Source organism: Mastomys coucha, unplaced genomic scaffold (genome assembly GCF_008632895.1).
Source record: "Mastomys coucha isolate ucsf_1 unplaced genomic scaffold, UCSF_Mcou_1 pScaffold22, whole genome shotgun sequence".
Taxonomy (NCBI): Eukaryota; Metazoa; Chordata; class Mammalia; order Rodentia; family Muridae; genus Mastomys; species Mastomys coucha.
In genome coordinates, this window is record NW_022196905.1 from 233,154,011 (window position 1) to 233,162,916 (window position 8,906).

An 8,906-nucleotide genomic window follows, 5' to 3' on the forward strand; every position below is an offset into this window, starting at 1 on the left:
TCAAGCAGTGACAAGAGCAGAGACATGGCTCTGCACTGGTGCCCACCGCAGCCTGGAGAGTTCTTTTTAGAGACCTCTACTCCGGTGACACCAAATCCTCCCTTCTGGCACAGAAAAGAATTTCAGGACAAGCCAGTGTGAAGCAGACTTGGATTTACTCAAAGGCATTTAAAAGCAGGGGTTAATATAGAGGGGCTCAGAGGGAAAGATAAAACTAAGCACATGGGTGGGGGGGTTCTCAAAGACAGCACTCCCTCCACCCCATCCCCCTGCACTCCTTATCCCCTCGCCCTCCACCCCCCACCCCCACCACATTGTTTTTAATGCATCTACCAGCCTGGTGAGTTTTAAAGCTTTATTTTCAAAGGGTTGCTAAGGAACCCAGATGGGATCTGGGATGGTTCCTGGGGAGCAGGACCACTATTAATAAGTCTCCATCACTCTGAACAAAGTTTGAGGTTTCCAGAGACCATCTGGGAGTGGAATAGACCTTTCCCCAGGTCACAGACACTTCCGCCTGGTGCTTGTTCACTGCTGTGTTAACACACAATGTCTGTCAGGAAGAAACAGTGTTTCTATGTTGACTCCGCACACCAGTGTTAAAGTGCTAGCAAGAGACTTCAACTAGACACGAGACTGAGGCACCTCTCCCTTCCTGTTTCCTTCCATAATCTTCCCTGTCTTGTCTTAAGGACTTCAAGAGAACTTTATCCACAGAAGATACTCAGGTGGCCAAGAAAACATAGAAAAACATGCTTAGCATCACCACCCATTGGGAAATGCGAATACCACCCACGAAAAATACAACAGGAAACCTAAAAGGTAACAAGTGTTGGCAAGAATGTGAAGACATGTGAACTCCTAGGCACAGGTGCTTGGAGCACAGACTGCTGTAGCTGCTGTTTAAAACTATAGTTGTTCTTCCAAAATTAAATGATGGAGTCATGTGATGCCACAGTTTGTTTAGCATGTGGATAATATGTATACAAGCCAAGGGGATGACTATACATTCATGTTTGACACTCTGCAACTGTCAAAAGATAGACATAACCTCAGCATCGACCAGCAGGGGTGTATAGGAAGCAGATGTGGCACAGCCACAGTGGAATGTTATCCAGTGTTTATAATTTATATATTTTTATTTTATGTGCATTGGTGTTTTGCCTGCATGTATGTCTGTGTGAAGGTGTCACAAGTTGTGAGTCACCATGTGGGTGCTGGTGAAATTGAATCCAGGTCCTCTGGAAGTGCAGACAGTGCTCATAACCACTGAGTCATCTCTCCAGCCCCCTTTTTTGTGTTTGTTTGTTTGTTTGTTTGTTTGTTTGTTTTATCAGGACATGGTTTCCTTATGCATATCTGACTGTTCTGGAACTCTTTCTGTAGACCAGGCTGGCCTCACACTCAGAGATTTACCTGAATTGCCTCCTGAGTGTGGATTAAAGGCATGTACCACCACTGCCCAGCTATTATTAAACACTTAAAGAGAAGACTTCTGACTCATGATATTACATGCATGAACTTTCAGGACATTATACTAAGGGAAATAAAATTATTCAGTCACAAAGGATAAGCATTGTATTTTTCTTTTATTGTTAGTCATCCTCTCCCCCCATCCCTTCCTGGAGTAGTGATGGACCAAGGGCTCATTCTTGCAAGACATGTGCTCACCACAGACCTAGAATGTCAAAGAGTCATCAAAAAAAATCTCAAGATGTTTGTAAAATTGTGGCAGAAATTAATGAAACAAACATAAGGTATCAATGAAGCAAAGAGTTGATTCTTTAAAAAGAAAAGACTGGCAAACCTGAAGCCAATTAATCAGAAGAAAGGTAAGGAAGACACAAAAGCACAAAATCTGAGGTGAAGAAGGAGACACCACCACAGGAGATTCAGAAACCCATAAGAATGTGTTTTAAGATTTATATGCATTGAAACTAGAAGGTCTAACAGAAGTATATGGCTTTCTAGATGGATATGACCCAATGATACCTTTAACAAGCAACAAGATTGCAGTAATAATTCTTAAAAATCTCCCAAATGAACAAAAAGCCAGGGCCAGATGAATTCAGTAAAACAAAAAATCTACCAGGTCTTCAAAATAAGAACAAATAACAATATCAAGTTATTCCATAAAACAGAAAAAGAAGAGGGTTAGTAAAATAACTCACAAGATAAAGATCCTTGTTGTGCCAGCCAGCAGCCAGACTTTGATTCCTAGAATCTACATAAAGGTGGAAAGAAAAGACTAAAAAGCTGTCCCCTGGCTTTTTTGTGCACGCACACTAATAAATAAATACAATTTAAATTTTGAAAAATAGGAAAGGAACTCTCCAAATTCTTTTTATGAAGCCAGTTTTACTTGGATACCAAACCAGATAAATACACAACAAACAGAAAATTATAGGCAAATCTCACCAATGGATATAGATGCAAAAAAAAAAAAAAAATCTCAATAAAATACAAACCAAATTCAACATCACATCAGAAAAGATTATTTACTCCAATCAAAGTGGCTTCATTCTAGACATGCAAGGACGGTTCAACACAGAGAAATCAATAAATGCAATTCATCACATGAATGGACTCAAAGGTGGACATCACATGATCATCTCCACAGAGGCAGAAAATGACTTTGACAATATCCAACATCCCTTCAACAACAAAAAGCCCTGAAGGGACTAGGCAGAGAAAGAACGTATTTTAAAGTGATAAAGCTGGTTGTGGATGGGCCTGGTGCTGTTTGTACTTTGTGATGCTAATCCTGCTCTCCTAGGAGGGGTTGCAGACTAGGAGTGAGTCACATACTCAGGTGACTTCTTGTGAACCAATCCCCTAGTGAATAAAGGAGCCAATCACTGGGCAAGTAGGCAGGACTTCCGGGTTGGACAGCAGAAAAAGAGGAGGATAGAGTTTGGCATTTTTGGAACGGGAATAGCATAAGGGCAAGATGTAGCTGCTTGAGTTTCCTGGTATCATGGCAGATCTGTCAGGATTAACCACCAGAGGAATCAGATTTAATATGGCTTACAAGATTAGATTTCAGTTGTTGCACCCAAAGATTGAGTTATCATTGTTTTTGAGCTAAGTTTGTGTGGTGGTTTTCTTTTTGAGGAGACTCATCTAGGTTCAAGAGAGAAAAGTAAGGCAGCAAAGCCTGGGTTTGCCTGATGTCCACCACAAAGGCCATAGAGACTTTGAAGCATGAGGCTGACATGGTAACGACCTGCCAGTAGGAACCTAGTGAGCTAGGTGGAGAGATTTTGGAGTTCTGAGTCAGAATCTCCATGAGATAATAACAGGTCAGCCATTGCTCACCAGTGCACGGCCAGCCAGCCCCATGGGGCAGAGCTGCCTGCCAGTCGTCAAGAGTTTTGTTTCTACCAGGTTGCAGAGAGTTGTGGCTGACCATGTGGTGGATGATCGTTGCATGGGGCTGACATGGCAGTGACCCGCCCAAGGGAACTCGGGAGCTCCAGCCCAGAGAGATCACTGAGTTGAGATCACCCAGCTGGAGACACGTGGCCCGCACGTGCCCAGCAGTAGTGCAGGAACGTGCTTGTCATTTTTTAATATTTCCTGCAACATAAGAGACCCCCAGAGATTTCACAGAAACTGAGCTGATAAACATTTTCAACAAAATTAACATCCTCAAACCACTATCCTTCCTAAACACCAAAGACAAACATACTAAAGTAAATCATGGAATCATCTCATCCTCAATAATTGTTAGGAGGGAAGAGGTGGGAAGCTGGAGAGATGCCTTTTAACAGTGTTGAGACTATTATAGACTATGGGACTTTTGAAGTTGGACTGAATGCAGTTTTTGCATTGTGGTATGGTTAAAAGACTATGGGGTCCAGGGAATGGAATATGGTGGTTTGAATAAGGATGGCCCCATAGGCTCACATATGAGAATGCTTAGTCATCTGGGAGTGACACTTCTTGAGAAGGATTAGGAGGTGTGGCCTTCTGGGAGGAAGTGTGTCCCTGGGGTTGGGATTTGAGGTTTCAAAAGTCAAAGCCAAGCCCAGTGTCTCCCTCTTCCTGCTGCCTGTGTGTAGCTGCCACACACGAATGGGTCTTCTGGAATGGGAATTAGAGCCTGTGAAAAATTAAGGAAACCGGAATACAGGGAAGGGGTTAAAAAATGAGACCAAGGCATGGTGTGCTTTCAGTCCACCATCATTATTCAAATCTCTTTGTTACAAGCAGGTAGGTAGAGCAAAAACCCCTCCCCCAGTCCATCAGCAACTTATGGCCCAATCAGCATCTTAGTTTTCAGTCTCTGGAGGTGAGACTTCCGGTGTAACAGGAACTTGGAGAGAGGCATGGCTATTAGCAGGAGGTTGGAGAGGGGCGTGGCTATTTGCAGGAGCTTAGAGAAAGGCGTGGCTATTTGTGGCATGGCAAGGTCTGAAAGAACCAGCTCTTAGCTGGAGGAGGGTCACACCTGTGGATCTGGATATAAAATTCTTAGCTCTTTCTCCAGCACCATGTCTGTGTGCTGCCACCATGTTCCCCACCCTGATGATAATGGACTAAACCTCTGAAGCTGGAAGCAAGCCCCAATTAAATGCTTTCTTTTAAAAGAGTTGCTATAGGCAATAGAATACTGGCTAAGACAAAGTGTTTAGCAGGACTGGGAGTGTGAGGATGAGAAAAGATAATAAAGGATAAAAATGACCAAAATTGGAGCTGGAGAGATGGCTCAGCAATTAAGAGCATGGACTGCTCTTCCAGAGGTCCTAAGATCAATTCCCAGCAACCACATGGTGGCTTACAACTATCTATAATGTAATCTGATGCCCTCTTCTGGCATGCAGGTGTGCATGCAGATTGAGCATTCATACACATAAAATAAATCATAAAAAAGTTGGGGGAGGCTCTAGAGAGATGGCTCAGTGGTTAAGAGCACTGACTGCCTTAACCAGTGGTTAAGAGGTTCTGAGTTCAATTCCCAGCAACCACATGGTGTCTCACAATGACCTATAATGGGATCTGATGCCCTCTTCTGAAGTGTCTGAAGAGGCAACTACATATAGTATACTCATATACAATAAATAAATAAATAAATAAATCTTTAAAAAAAAAAGGTAAAATGGTGGTCACAAGAGGCAGATAGAGCAAGAGCCAGTTGGGAAAAGAGAGTTCTGGAGGTGGACAGCAATGGTCAGCCAGAGTAATGTGTTGGAAGCCTCCGAAAGAACCAGTTAAGGAGTGAATGGGGTGCACACAGAGGAAAGCCTGTGTGGAGGAAACAGGGGTCAAACGTGCCATTTCTGGAGGATGGCAATGTTGAGTGTGGTGGGACCAGGACCAAAACAGCCTCCATGTGGACTGACCTGCCTTGTGGACTCCTGCCTGCAGTCCAAGAGTGCTAAGACCAGGCATGCATGTTCTAGCATGGTCACCTGCCAGGCTGGCTGAGGCTGAGACAGACTCACATATCTGGGAGACCAGACCAGAAACACTTCCGGATGATGATCATGGATTCTGCAGAATGTCAAAAGCACAGAGACTTAAAGTTGAGTGGGCTTGGTCAGCTACCACAGGAGGCTGAGCAACTGAAGGACCAGATCAGAGATGTGCAAAACTTGTGCACAGATGCAACTCTTGCAGATCAGAAACAAGAGTGGTCCAGTGGGAATAATCCAGATGTGAACCAGGAGAACACTGAGAAGACATAAGGCCAAGATTTATACCAGGCACTGCGACCCAGACTCCAAACTCTATGCCAGTTCTCCTCAGAATGGAAAATTCATCATCTGGGACAGCTATACTACAAATAAGGCTCATGCCATTCCCCTGTGCTCTTTCTGGGTCATGACCTATACAGACACTCTTTCTGGAAAGTATGCAGCCTGTGGTGGCCTGGATAACATCTGTTCCAAACTCCCTAAGGGAATGAGTGTGAGAGTCGGAAGCTGTCAGAACATGCAAATTATCTGTCATGTTGCTGGTTCCTGGACAACAATCAGATAGTCTGTCACCAGCTCTAGAGATAACATATGTGTCCTGTGTATCAAGAAGATGGGCTAACAGACAACCACACTAACTGGACACATGTCATGAGCCTGTTCTCCTCACACCAGACTGTTTGTCTCTGGTACTTGCGATGGTTCAGCCAAGCCCTGGGATGTCTGAGAAGGAATGTGCAAGCAGACCTTTCATGAGTCTCACATCAATGCTATCTGTTTCTTTCTCAATGCCAATGCCTTTGCCACTGTCTCAGATGATGCTGTGTGCAGGCTGTTTGACCTCCATGCAGACCAGAAGTTCCTGACCTACTCCCATGACATCATCTGTGGAGTCACATCTTTACTCTTCTCCAAAAGTGGCCATTGCCTCCTTCTTGCTGGATACATTGATGACTTTGCCTGCACCCCCTGGGATGCTGACAGAGCAGGACACCACAACCACATCAATTGTTTGGGAGTGGCTGTAGCAACAGGGTCCTGGAACAGCTTTCTCAAGATCTGGAACTAAGGCCTCAGGTGGATGCCATGGTGACTGGAGGGCGACTCCAACTTTGAAGAGTTATATAGCAATAACTTATTCTACCCAGCTCAGACACCCATACCTCCCATCAGCACTTCAGAAGGGCAAGATCTTCTTTACCTTCACTTAATGCACAGGAACACGATTTCCATTAAAAGAAGGATATCTGTGATGTAAACTAAAACAAATTGTGCATTTCTTCTGAGCCACTGTCTTTGGTTTCTTATTTAGATGAATTTAAAAGGAAATTTTACAGTAAAATGTTAGCCAGAAGGTAACCCAATGTGATAACGAGACAGATAACTCCTCTTGACTAGTTCATTTACATTTTAGACCCAGATTCTGTTTTGGGGCACCCATTGAAAACCTAGTTGAAGACTTTGTTTACTGATAGTAGTTTTAAATATAAGTCATTTGTAGCAGGATTTTGGAAGCATTCACATTTTCTTCTTAAATACACTCTTTTATGTTCAGCATAAAGAGAACCAGAGCTCACAATCCATAGAAGCACAGAGGGTAAGTTAAGTACAGAGTAAAAGACTGGAAAAAACAGATAGATCTCATTAGGAAAGGTAAATAGAATAGGTAATTATGGATGGATTGGAGAGCTGGAATGGGAGGATCAAGTAGAGACACGGAGAGAAGAGGGAGATGAGAGAGGTGCAGCAGTACCCAATTAATCTACTCAAATTGATCCCTATGGCCCCAATGTTCTGCATTCCCAAATGAAATACACACACAGATAGCCTTTATATTTTGGTATGTCTGAAATATCTCAATGGCTAGGCCACTTCTTAAACTCTACATGGCTAATCTACTTCCCTCTGATATTTCCAAGTTGTTACTTACTAAAACCTATATTTTACCTTTTTTGTCCTAGACCCAGTTGGGGGCCCTTTTGGAGCCGCTCTTCTCCAGCTCCTACATGGCAGCTATGTCATGTCCCGCACCTTCTCAGGCATGGCATCTCCTCTCCTCTACCTTTTTCCAGCATCATGGATCTCCACTTCCTCTCCTTCCTCAGTCCTTTGCCCAGGAATGCTAAAAGTCCTTCCTCTGTCTGTCCTGCCCAGGCATTGGCTGCTGGCAACTTTATTTACCAATCAAAACCAACTGGGGGCAAGGTTCCCTCAGTGTCTTACGTGTGGACATGCAGATTCTTGTGTAATGTTGGAGGACCCAAATTAACATAATACAAATACATTAGACCTAACCCACACCAGGAGGGAATGCAGAGAGAGACCGGTAAAATTAAGGGACATTTGAGGGGTAGTATAGAAACCTAATACAGTAGAAACTTGCTAAAATATATACATATATGAAGGCAATCTAAATAAAATTGCCAAAAATGGGGCAGACAGAGTCCTAACAGACCATTTCTTGACACCAGAAAGCATCTAGTACCAGGATTGAGTTACATCTAATTGAGTTGTTGGCCAAAGGGTTCCCATGGGAATCCCCAAATAACCTAGGCTGTTGCCAAGACTCTAAGTTACTCTCTAGAAACCAACAGCAAAGCCCTGTTGCTAAAGACAATACCTAACCAACCCAGTGAACATGGAGAACTCGAGCTGGTGCCTTCATAGAACCTTCATACCTATGGTCCAGGCTCTTGGTCCAGGAAGGTACTCAGCACTCTCTCAGAAGGTAAACAGAAACACCAAGCCAGCAACAAACCCTTTATCTTCAATGGTATCCTGACTGCAAAATATGCCAGGGGTATGGTAGCACAAAGCTAATGGGAGTAACCAACCAATAACTGATTTGACTTAAGGCCCATTCCATGAGATGGAACCTATATTCAACACTGTTGGCATGAACAAGAATCAGAGACTAGATAGCCCGGGGACCTACAGTACAACCAAATAATGAGGGAAAATGTAGGAGTAGAATTAGTGCCTTGTTCAGCCATCATCAGAGAAGTTCCCTCCTACAGCAGATCTAACAAATACAGAGACCCACACAGCCAGGCATTATACAGAGAATGAGAGACCTTGGAACACTTAGCCTTAAACGGGATGTCTCCAATAAATCCGTCCCATCAAAGCTCAGGGAACCTAAGGAAGAGGAAGCAGAAAGAGTATAAGAGACAGAGGAAGGGCTGGAGAGATGGCCCAGTGGTTAAGAGCACTGACTGCTCTTCCAGAGGTCATGAGTTCATTTACCAGCAACCACATGATGGCTTGCAACCATCTGTAATGGGATCCAATGCACTCTTTTAGTGTGTCTGAAGACAGCTACAGTGTACTCATATAAATAAAAATTAAATAATTCTTTAAAAAAAAAAAGGCATAGCTGGCCGGTGGTGGCACACGCCTTTAATCCCAGCATTTGGGAGGCAGAGGCAGGCACATTTCTGAGTTTGAGGCCAGCCTGGTCTACAGAGTGAGTTCCAGGAGGGCCAG

The 8,906-nt window shown here is 43.7% G+C and overlaps 1 pseudogene; it reads left to right on the forward strand.

Annotated features, from left to right (window-relative positions):
• The first annotated feature begins 5,483 nt into the window (after positions 1-5,483).
• LOC116067861 lies at positions 5,484-6,489 on the forward strand (annotated as a pseudogene).
• Positions 6,490-8,906: the final 2,417 nt, after the last annotated feature.